At 37.9% G+C, this 12864-nt stretch overlaps 1 protein-coding gene across 5 annotated transcripts in view; it reads left to right on the top strand.

Moving 5' to 3' along the window:
- The window catches only part of LOC140165668 (uncharacterized), a 144605-nt gene that overhangs the window by 45832 nt on the left and 85909 nt on the right, over positions 1-12864 (top strand). The window lies entirely within an intron of this gene.

Here is a 12864-nt window from a genome sequence, read left to right as displayed (position 1 = left end):
AAATAAAACTGTTTTCAATTGGGTATAGGATGTAACTTGTGTAAGTGACACTAAACATCATAGGCCCCCACTATTTGTAGATACTGCAAATGCAAAATATACGCTACCTTAGCAGCCACTGAGGCGGCAATCATCTGATATCGCCTTTCATGTCAGTGATTCGCAGTGCGTACTCACATACGTTGTGTGGATTTATGTAAACGCATAGCAGTCCATCAACCGCTGCATGCACTGAAGCCCAATGCTGATTGACAGCCAATTCTCAGTCTTAACATTTAAATGATGATGATGATTAGCCAATCAGAAAAGACGTACTATGAGGTTGTCGCAAGATGGTTTGTTTAGTGACGAAGGAGCACAAATCGGCTGGGACTGAGACTACACTCAGTTGGGCCAGAACAGTTGAAAGAAAGCAACAGGACAGTGGCATGTGCCTGATTCATTCTTGTCACACCTGTAAGAGAGTCTTTTCCTGCACGATACATGGAGATAACTTGCTCATACTATGAATGTGTGTCAATGTGTACTAAGCATTGATTTTGAGTTGAATTACATGTCTACAGAGTTCAGTGCATAATGTAGCCAGCTATGTTTCTCACATACTGTAGGCTACTGTGGACATTTTCGGTGATTCATGTTTCGGCGCTTGGGCAGTTGTGAACTGTTTGACTTGTTTTACAATTTCTGCTTTATGTGTATATTAAAGGAGGATTTCGTGATCCTAGCATCCTCTTTTTATGACATTTTTCAGTAGATATGTCCACGAAAAAAGCTTATTTCCAAAATTTCAGTTGATTCTGATTTTGCGTTCAAATGCGAGTTATGCATATTATGTGTATTACATTGCTCCATAGACAATGTGTTGTAATTTCGTTCTGGTGCACCAGAACGAAATTCAAATCTGGCGATATTTTTGCTAAAACGAATTAATCTGCAAGAAATATTTGGTACATAAACATTATGTAGCCAGAGGTATCCAGTGGTGTAAAAATCTCAACTTTTTTGGGAAAAGTGGGGATGAGGCTGTGGATCACGAAATGCCCCTTTAATGTACAACAGCTTTATTTTTGCACATTGTTATAATATGTTTGCGGTAACTGCTTAGAACGCGAAAACCGCAAAAGTAAATTTCCACCTTTAAAGGAAGTCCTGTAAAAGTGAAAAGTTTTGCATGATTAATTGTTCACGCTTTGCCAATTTGTAACGGTTTCCCTTGTAAGGCTTGTATTTAAATTTGTGATCTTTGTACCTATACACAATGGAATATATCAGTGCGTTGTTATTTTCATGGTAAAAGCGTGGAACGCAAAAAGCACAAAAATAAATGTAACGTTAAACTTTACACTTTTTCGGTACCAGGAGAATAGATCTATGCAATAAGGCCAAAAACAAAAGTTGTTTGTTTGTCCTCCACCGCCCGCTCCTCAGATGAAGGCCTGACCAATTTTTTTTTTTTTTTCATTTTTTTTTTTATAAAAATAAGTAAAATTCAATTTTTTTTTCCAGATTTGGAGTATCTCTGGACCTAGCTAGAGCTAAATGCTAAGATCTTTCATGGTTGAAAATAAAAAGCCCACCAAATCATTAAAAGACTATGACATGAACACAAATTATAACTTTAACTGCATATTAAAGAAACAAAATGTTGGTTTTTTTAAGTCACCATGAATGATTGTAGCATTTAGCTCTAGCAAGGTCCAGAAATACACCAAATCCAAAAAAAAAAAAAAAAAAAAAAAAAAATCCGCCCGCACGTCCTCTTTCAAAGCTGTGGAGGACAAACAAACAATTTTTGTTGTTGGCCTAAGTGTACAATCAACATGTTAGACCTCATAACAATTCAAAAGCTAATACATCTAGGAACCGTTGAAATTACCAACATACAGTGGCAGCACCAGGAATTTTTTTCACTGGGGCATGGGGGGGGGTCAAAATCAACCAATTTTGTGTAAAATTGCATAAAAAGTGGACATTTTAAGTAATACTGGGTGGGGAAACAGGGGGCAAGAGTTCTTCCCTATGCCCCCCTCATGAAAAGCTACCCATTTGAGCGGCACATCCCTGCTTCATAAACTAATACACCTTTGAGGGTAAAATAATCTGATTTCAAATGGAAAGATTTTTTATGAAAGATGTGTATTACGACTATTCCAGTTGAAGTCCATACCCCATATGGAAGATAACCTAAATCCAAGCCTTGAAATAAGTGGGCGCGGGGAGCAAATTTGCTCTCGTAAAGCCACCAATTGCTCCTGGTCCTTGTTAAATTAACATGAACCAGGAGCAATTTTCTGAAACAAATTGCTCCTGGTTCTAATTTCGCACTTGATGCAATAGTGCTGTATTGTATGCAGAAAAGGATTTACTATTTCAAAATTGCTCCTGTTTCTTTAGAAATTGCTCCTGGTTCTTGTAAAATCCCAGTGAACCAGGAGCAATGTTCAAAAATAAATTGCTCCTGGTTCCAGTTTGCTTATTTCAAGGCTTGCCTAAATCTTCTGCAGTATTCAAATTTCAAATGGGATTTTCTGAATGGGTGACTCCATTTGATATCCACACCCCTGTATGGGAGATTCATGTCTTCCATACATAAAGGGGGGGGGGGGTGGATTTCAAACGGAATTAGCCCATCCCCTTGACACGACTTTGCTGAATGCTGGAGGCTTTCCAAAGCGATAGGTTGAGAACAGAACATAGCATTATGACTAACGATGTGTGCGATTTCACATGTTATGATTATACAGTGATTTGTAGTGTCATGTGCTGCAAATGTCACTGGTTTGTAATATCATGCTATGTATTTCCTTCATTTCATGGTATGTGCATGTATGCAACATGTAAACATCATTGGATGAACTATCTTATACATTCATCTCAACCGCCCATCCAGATGATGTCTTTATGACTTACCATACTGATAGACCTAGGCCTATATAATTCATGGAAGCTAAATTGAAAGTTTATGAGTTCAAGTTTGGTTCATGTCTTTCTGTCTCTTTCTTTTACTGTCTCTCTTTCTCCCTCCTCTCTGCTACTCCCTTGACTCTTCCCCTCTCTCCACCCCACCCAATGGGAAAAAATGTGGAACACAGGAACACAGAGCTCCTTTGTGGAGATGTTGGCATTTGAATGATTTTGCTTTTATTTTCATAGAAAATATGACAGTAGGCTACACTGAGATGAGATGAGAAAAAAAATCAGTTGTAGAAAAGATGAAAAGTGTTTGTCAAATTTAATTATAATCAAAGTAGGAGCCTACAGCGAAACAACTGATAATAGCACCTGGGAAGATCAAATAGATGATGGTGGAACAGACAGACGGATGGACGGACGGATTGGCAGATTGTGTAAAAGATTGATGTCACTCCGGCACAGTTTCAGTAATAATGCACATGCTGATTGTATAGGATCACAGATACTAGGTACTGACACTTAGTGACAGGCTTTATTTGCCTGTTAGTTACTGACAGACAGTCACAGACTGTATGTATGTGCTTGCTAGTTCTATATGAAGATGACACATCGGAATATTTTACTTTAGGATATATGTGTGTAAAGAACCACCTACATTGTACATGTTGTATTAAAAACAAAACAACATCAAACCTGACATCTACATACCTAGCCTGATGCAAATGCCTCATTAGCTCTTCATACCCCCTGGCTGCTTCCCTCCCCCCCCCCCCACACGAAGTATTGGAACCACTTCTAACACAAATCAGGGGTAGTGACTGGCTTCTAAATCTTAAGGGGTCCTGGAAGGTCAATAGACTGTTTACTACGTAAGAAGTTGGGGGGCACTGGACCTCCAAATGCAGGTTAGTGTAAGTTCTTAATAATTTTTAATGCCCTCAAATGGACGTGTTTACATATGCAGTACAAAATGTTTCTAAATGTTATCATCTACAAGGCTCTCCTACCAGAAGCTGTGGTGTTCAGTGATGTTACATGGAGATATCCTGTGAGGACAGGAAATATGTCAATCAAATATACGAACCATGCAATCCGTACATGTGTACGTTGCACTAATCATGGTCTGACCGATTTCAGGGAATTTTTTGGTCAAATGTGCACTAGCGGTGTAGGTTCTGTCAGTAAGGTACTCCTAGTATATTTATAATAAGCTAGCTGTGTTGTTTAGACAGCCGATGTTTGTGGAAGATGCTATGATAGCAGGAGGAGAATAATGCACTAATCATGGTCTGACCGATTTCAGGGAATTTTTTGGTCAAATATGCACTAGCGGTGTAGGTTCTGTCAGTAAGGTACTCCTAGTATATTTATAATAAGCTGGCTGTGTTGTTTAGACAGGCAATGTTTGTGGAAGATGCTATGATAGCAGGAGGAGAAGATATCCCAGAATGCAATACTGTGATTGGAAGATGAGAAGTTCTCATTGCCAGTCTTATTGTCAGGTGCTTAGATGGTCTGTGTTGCCAAATTACATAACATTGTGGGATTGCATCGCATTCATTTCATGCAATATCAGTGATAATTCATATAGTTGACCCACAGATTGAATCTATTCTGTGATTTCCAGAATCCTTTGTAATCCACGCATATATTGTCGCTGCTCATGTTGAACTGCACAGTGACGATATGTGCGCATCGGTGTGGCAAATTCTGAAACACAAAGGTTTTTGGGACTTTCAAAATGGTCTATGATTTTAGGATGATCTACAAAACTAGCATTTCCCATAATGCAGTAGGATAATATTTGATACCAACATTACAATGCACTGTGGGATTGATTTTGTTGAGGTACATGTAGAACATATTGTTAAACCATTGATGGTGATAGAGAACTAGTTGGAAGCATGTGAAATAGATAAGGAGCATTAGATGAGAATGCAGACAGGCAGGAGGAAGGGGCATTGGTATGGGGTGAGATGATAGGTAAGATGGTATGGATGGATGATGTGGTTTTATGATGTGTACAAATATGTATCATCTTTACATGTGAACAACTTTTATCAAGGGCTTTCAAGGTAAAACCACAGATCCTAGAATTTTTTTTCTAGGGTCTGTGGTAAAACTTCGGGCATCTATTTTCAAGGCAATTTGGCTATAAAAGCATGGAAATCTGAACCAACCAGACCTAGTCTCCCTGACCTGAACCAGACCTACGTTGAGCAAAGTAAACGGTAGTAGCGAGTCACTTCATTTTTTCACAGAATGTGACTATTGAGTGTGGCATTTATAGAAACTTTCAATAATGGGAAAGTTCAACTTGGTTCTTACACAAATATCGATTCTTTGCTCTATTGCACTTTTTTTACTCACCCTGTATTTTGACAAATTTGTTGAAATTAATTTTGAATTGTAAGTTTTAAATTGTGCTTCACATGTGTAATTCAGATGCATAGGTCATGTAATAAAGCCAGTGCATAAGTTTTAAAAATGCTTTGTGCATGGTCAAATATAAGAAAGTGTACATTTTAAACTTAAAGTGCTGTAAACTACACTCTTTATCACAGCCCTGTCAACAAACTAATAAAAATCAAACAACATAACAACATAACAAATAAAGCCTGCACACAACCACCAACACAATGAATTTCAATGAGCTACATGTACAGCACCATTGGTGCTCTTGTTAAATAGTAAATACATTGTACTGTACTATAAATTCCTAAATTAAACACCCCCCCCTGGGCTGGGGCGTTGCATTTTCCAAAAGGGATGGGGTGGGGAAAGGGTTAATCCGGATGACATTGTTTTCTGAAGTGTCAGGTTCAGTTCCTGTGCATTGAACCATATCATGATGATGAGTAACAAGGAAGAAGAACAATACCAAAAGGACAGACAATTGCACCTCAGGAATGTTCTACATGGAGTCATATTTGAACACTGATGTGTGTGAATGATTTCAATGAATCTACATACACTGTCACACATCGAAAAAGGTGTGTTTGTGTGTTTTTTAGGGAACGCTTATCTGCCAGACATTACATGGAGTGTTTTGGGTGAAGGAAACCTACAAAATAAGATCTGCAATAAGTGTTCAGTCTCTAGATACAAGGTTTATAAATAATATGAATTTGATTTGGACATTTTATAAAATAGACAATTTGACACTTTAAAGAAATACTACATGTAGGAAAGAAGGAAGGAAGGACTTCAGATGACGAGAAAAGGTGTTTTCATCACTGGTTTGGTTTCGGTGCAGAGGACAAGACCCGGAATAGCAAAATGTTTATACTGCCTTCCTTTGCATGTACGTTCAGATGATTGGAATATTTCATGGGGTACTTGGTCTTGCAGTCCCCTCTTTCTGTATGTTAGCAAAGAAAATTTCTTTAAGGGGGTACTACACCCCTGGCCAATTTTGTGCCTATTTTTGCATTTTTCTCAAACATTATAGCGCATTGGTGACAAGTAAGATATGTATATTATAGGGGCAAGGACTACATCTACTGCACTGAAAATTCAGCATTTCAAGGCAAGTAGTTATTGATTTATTGATCAAATACTGGTTTTCCCTCATTTTTGACTGTAACTCCATAACTGTTGTCTGTGCTGAAATAAAATTTCCAGTGCCGTAGTTGTAGTCCTTGCCCCTATAATATACATATCTTGCTTGTCACCAATGCGCTATAATTTTTGAGAAAAATGCAAAAATAGGCACAAAATTGGGCAGGGGTATAGTACCCCCTTAAACATATCCAGTACTCACATTTTATGGAGCTATAACCTTTCGAGACCCAACTGGTCTGGTCTCTTGATCACATAGGAGTGATTCCAGTGCAGATGCATTGCTGGTGTTTCTTGATGATGTAGTGTTTCTTGGGATTATGTGGTCATAGGCATGACTTAGGTTGAATAACTTTGTCCCCTCTGCGTCTTAACTCTTATCCAAATGGCTTCTCTGATCCATCTGGGTTACTTCATGATGAAGGGTTTTAGAAACACTCCATCTACAAACACCACCAGTACATCTGGTTCATCATTCATAGGTGATCAATTTCAAGAGACCAGACCATTGGTCTTGAAACATCGTAGCTCCATAAAATATGAGTACTGGGTATTTTTCAAGAAATTTTCTTTGCTAATCTCCCGAGGGGTACTCAAGTTTGGTTTTGGTAAGGACGTGCAGCTGAGATTTTGGAAGTAGACCCATAAATATACCAATTTTTCAAGAAATTTGGACCCATTGATATACCAAAAGTCAAAATTTTCGGCCGAATTTACCCAAAATTGTCTTAGTTTTTACAAATTTTGAAAATTTTGGCTAGAGTAAGGAAAAATTGGGCTGTTTTCCGAAAAAATTGAGAAAATTTTGAATAAAGGACCCATTCATATACCAAAATAGGCTTTGAAAAAGGGGTCATTGATATACCAGAAGGCTGAAAATGCTACCCATGTTTGCGTGCACGTCCCGTATGGTCATTTGTACTGAGTACCCCCGGGATAATCTACATGAACTATCTTGATGAATCTCTTCCAAAATTCTTTCTGTATGGTTTATGGTCTAGTAGCGTTAGGGTTGGGGCATTACCCTGCATTGGCTGCCTACATGTACGTATATACCGTAGTGAGAAAATATCAATATATACTAGCCAGTTAGAAATTCATAATATTGACATAACATATGATATGACACATAAAAGGATCAATATTTATAAATCTACCAGCTAGCGGAATAATTTATAATTAGGCCCTTATAGCTAGAATAATTCAGATTTTTATTGTCATACTGTTAATATGTTCCGAACAATTTGGCCATTATAGGGTACAGTATAGTATAATTGTGACTTGATTTTGTTTTGATGATGATAATGATGATGATGATGATGATGATGATGATGATGATGATGATGATGATGATGATGATGATGATGATGATGATGATGATGATGATGATGGGTGTACAATTGTACACGCATATGTACAAGTAACCCATTTCCACTTACATTGCTCATTACCATCCAGCCACAGAGCCCTAGAAACTACAGTATAAATCCATTGAAGTCAATGGGAACACTGCCACAGTTTATTTTGTTGATTTTTAAAATATTCATACTCTTCTCATACTCTTTCATGCTAATCATTCATATCAAATACATCGTATTATACATGGTTGCTCATGTATAGCCTATGTCTTTAAATCTAATATTGTATACAGATTTGTTTGCATCACATTTTTAATATCACAGAATGTTTGGAAAAATAAATAGGCTGCAGATAATGTCTGTTTATATTATATGATATGATAAAAATAAATAAATAAATAAATAAATAAATAAATAAATAAATAAATAAATAAATAAATAAATAAATAAATAAATAAATAAATAAATAAATAATATTTATTTGAATTACTAAAATAAAAACAATATAATAAAAAAAGAATATTAAATCTGGATGAGACTGTTGCTATAAAAAATAGTAAGTCCAGATGAACAGTCATTTTATTATGTTTATCTACCTGGATGATTGAGAATATTCACAAATTTAAAAACAATATATAGTGTAACTTGCAAGCAAGTAAATGGTTATAAATGTAGTTTTATAGTTTTCATTCAATAAACCTTTTGCTTTATGGTAGAAATGTATGCGTTATGAATTGATATTTTAAAATGAATTCTTTGCATTTGAATGAATCAGTTTATGAAAACAAATCAATTCACCAATCCACCTGCTACTCGTTTTGTGAAATTTTCACCTCGTTTTATTTTCACTTTTTTTTTTTTTTTTGGTACTAGAAATTTTGGAACTACAATTGAAAAGCTTGTAAAAATATTTGTGACCCTTAGGCTTACTAGTATTTGTTTGTTGAAACCATGAATAAAAGCAATGAGATAATGCCAGTTTATACACATCCATACACCCACTGAGCATGCTAAAGAAGACATGACCTTTATCTTCCACACAGGGAGTGTGCATTTCAAATGGGGTTACCTGAATTGGTGAATCCATTTGAAACATACACTCCCTGTGAGGAAGATTAAGATCATGCCTTCCATAGGGGTTCATTAGGCAGTGGCGCCATATTTAGCGTTAGCTTTGGACATTTAATTATTTTCCACCTGACTTACCCGGGTGGAAAATAAAAATAATGAAAATAATTAGATATCCAAAGCTAGCACTCCGCCTAATGTTGTATGGATTGCAACTGGAATAGCCCAAATCTTCAGCAGGCAAGTCTTGAAACTGGAAACTGTTCAGCACAATTAACATCACAAAAAATGTATGTACTATAAAAGTGGAAATGTTCATGCTAAATATATTTTCACGCTTTTCGCATTCCAAGCTGCTCCCGCAAAAAAAAACAAAAAATGCGCTATATTCCTTTTGTGTATAGGTCAATTTCAGGAAACTTAACGATTAATTTATAAGGGGAAAAGTTCCAAATTAGCAAAGCACAAAAAATTAATTGTGTGAAAATTTCCACTTTTACAGTACTGCTAAAATATCTTACAGATCTATCACAGAAATATGGTTTAGCTATAAACATGTATGATGCAAAAATCACATAATCATAACAACATTTCCATTAATATCTAGGTATTTGACATTTTCAAACGTGAACATGAATATTCAAAACGTTACATTGAAGACGGGTATGTCTTGGCTCATGTAGAGAGCACATTTTGCAAACTGAATTTACAGGGATGATGATTATCAGTTTTGAATATTAGTGTTGGCCGATCTTGATCGGCAAATAAGAAATCGGGCTCATCTGAGTTGAATCGGCCTTGAATCATGATCGGGGAAAATTTTATCAGCTACCGATTTGCTGCAACCACACTAAAATAATAAAAATCCAGCAAATATTTCAGAAATATGTACATTCTGTTAGCCACATACGGGTACGTATATCCTCGAATAGTTGCTCCCCTTCATAACGCCCCAGCAGTTTTTGTGTTGAAAATAACCCTCAAACTAACGCCCCCTCTGAACAAAGGGCCCAATTTTTCATGTTTTTGACTGCAATACTACAAATTTCACCGCATAAGTTTATGAAAACTGTGCGTAAAATCTCATTTTTCAATGGCCGGGACCGTAGCTTTAGCCATCAGAGTCTGATCGTAAACCCGAAGTGAACCAAAAATCATTGATCCAAAGTTCATAGTTCATCATTTCAGCGTGAGTTTGAAGCTTACCTAATGATTTTAATGGGAATTATCTTTCTACATGTAATAATGACCTCTAATAAACGCCCCCTTTTGGAAAATGCAACGCCCCTGGTGGTGTTTAATTGAGGAAATAGGTACCCGTATAAGCGCTCATCGTCCATAGACTTCATGCAGGGCTGTCAACCTTTTGGACTTGCTTGGCGTGAGACACTGTCATGCTGGGGCGTAGGCCTACCGGTACGGAATTTTTGTTTGCCGACTACAATGTTTATTTTCGGCGCTAAAGATTCTAAAAAGTGGGGGGGGGGGTAGGGACAACTATTTATTTTTACAATTCGTGAGATTTTACTTTTTACTAATTATGCAGCTCTTGACATGAGATTTACTACCTTGGCATGAGATTATACTACCTTGGCATGAGACCGTGAGAAAGTGCCCAAATGCGTGAGACTCTCGCCCAATGCGTGAGAGTTAACAGCCCTGCTTCATGATATTGTATGCACTAGCGGTATTACGGATCATGATTTGCAGGAATTGTCCATAGATTGGCAACTTCTTTTTGAGATGGCAAAGCAGTGCCAGCAGTAGCAACAAAATAGACCCCTGTATTTTTCCAAGATGTGCAGGGGGCCTATTTAGATCTGAATATCAATCTTGGGCTAGATTGGTCATCACTAAATAAACTTTGTTCACTCTGCATAGAATGTTGGTTCAAATTTCTGTTCTGCAAATTGTATTCCATATCCCTGATTATTCATACCATCTCAGTCTTCTCAAGTTCAACCATGATGCCTAGTACCCCGGTGGGGTCACTCAACTTGCAATACTGACCGCACGATCGTTACCAAAATCAAGGAAAAAGGGGTCATTTTTAGGGCATGTCCGCGGACAAAATTGTCCGTGAAATTGGAAACATCGGGGTGTTTTATTGCACAAATGTCTAGTCTGCGAAATTGAAAAAGGGGTTCTTATTATTTTCTCCTGATCCCGTGGATAAAAAAAATCACAGGAATAAATTTTCCTACTTTGTACTCATCCCGTGATCAATATTGTTCTCGGTTCTGATTTATATGCAAGGGGTACTACTTGAATTCTGTGATGCCCTTGTTAATTACTAAAAAAAACATTCATAGGCCTAAAAATCCCTTCCTTGAAATGTTGAAATAGGGTCAAAATTGCAAATGTGTCCTCGGAATCTAAAAAATAGGGGTGTTTCAGAGTACCATTTTGTCCTTGTTTTGGAGTAAAAAAGGGGGTAAAATTGCATGATTTGTCCTTGAAATCGACTGCAAAAGGGGGTAATTTGTACTTGTGGTAACGGTCCTATGCGTCCCCCCTGCCAGGGAGTGACCCCACCGGGCCTAGTACACCTGAGCTGGTAGCCTTTATCAAAGATCTTCATACACCCTATCATATCATCACAACCAAGTCTATGACCCCGTTTACACAGAGAGAAGTCGACTTCAATTGCGACATCAAATTCAGATTGCGACTAAGGATTAGCATAAATTATTTCTTGACGGGGTGTTTACACGGTAGTCGACTTCAAAACAAATTATGAATTCAAATTTTATGCCATCACTTGCTCATGTTTCAAATTACCATTATGAAGTCGACTTCTAATTACGTGTTCGTTTACACTGCAAAAGTCGAGTTTGAAGTCGACTTTGAATTCGACAAATGTTGCTCCGGTCATCATTCAAGTCGACTTCTGAAGTCGAAGTTCAAAATCTGACGACCCTGTTTACACACAAATGAAGTCCAGTTCAAAGTCGGCTAAAGTCGACTTCAGGCTCTGTGTAAACGGGGTCTATCCCACATGCATAGCAAGCAGTGTTACATTACCATACCTGTCAGAACCAAGGTGTTGTTACCTAAGGGACAGTTTTACTTGGTGATTCTCACATTAATAGGTGGTGTGTCCAGATGGGAGATGAAAACTCAGAGGGAGAGAACCCTTCATATGGTCATTCAGGGTTTCAGCCATGTTAAGTCTACACCCCCAGCACATGTATAGTCACTTTGGGTGTTGCGAGGCTGTATGCAGGATTTATTTTTGGGGGTGTGTGACCACACGGTAGACTGTAAAATCGCACCAGCTAAATTTGCACGCTACAGAGCCTGAAAAGAAGATCCCGCGAACCACAAATTGACACACGTATGGGCGCTGCCATGGGGTGCTAATGGGTGCTGGGGTGCTAATGAACTTGTCGCCAGCACAAGCGTCCAACGCTATCAATAACGCGTATATGGCGCAAACAAGTGCGCCTCGTGCCGGTAGTTCCAGGATACACGATTACAGGGTCAATGGCCGCTTCCACGCAGTAACACACTTCTGAACTGAGTGTCAGGGCCCTGGTGTATGTGACGTCCAAAAAGTGGATAACTTTCGAATGAAAAGTGTACTCGTGCGGATTTTTGTAAAGGGAACACTAAAACACTGCCTCTCTTGGACTTTGTGAGTGCAGTGTTTATACCAAAAAATGAACCTTTTGTCAAGTTTCTCTCACTTTTTGTTCACAAACACTTGTAAGGGGGGGGGGCCTGATGCAAACAAATTTCATCACAAAAATTTGTTGGGGCCCCCCTTTACACGAACTCAAAAAGTGTTTGTGAACAGTCCCTTATTCCGGCTTTTTATTGAAAATGTTTTTGCAAGAAATGGACCTAAAGTTGTGGATTTTGGGAGGGTGCATACATGGTTGGGTGTTGCTCCGGGGTTTCAGCTGGCAGCAGCACCTTGCTGACACAGCACAGAGTGACTTCACAACCCTTGAGGTTCTTG

This window comes from Amphiura filiformis, chromosome 12, assembly GCF_039555335.1.
Source record: "Amphiura filiformis chromosome 12, Afil_fr2py, whole genome shotgun sequence".
In the NCBI taxonomy this organism is placed as follows: domain Eukaryota; kingdom Metazoa; phylum Echinodermata; class Ophiuroidea; order Amphilepidida; family Amphiuridae; genus Amphiura; species Amphiura filiformis.
The sequence above is the reverse complement of the archived record's forward strand: the minus strand, read 5'-3'. Positions and strand labels throughout refer to the sequence as shown.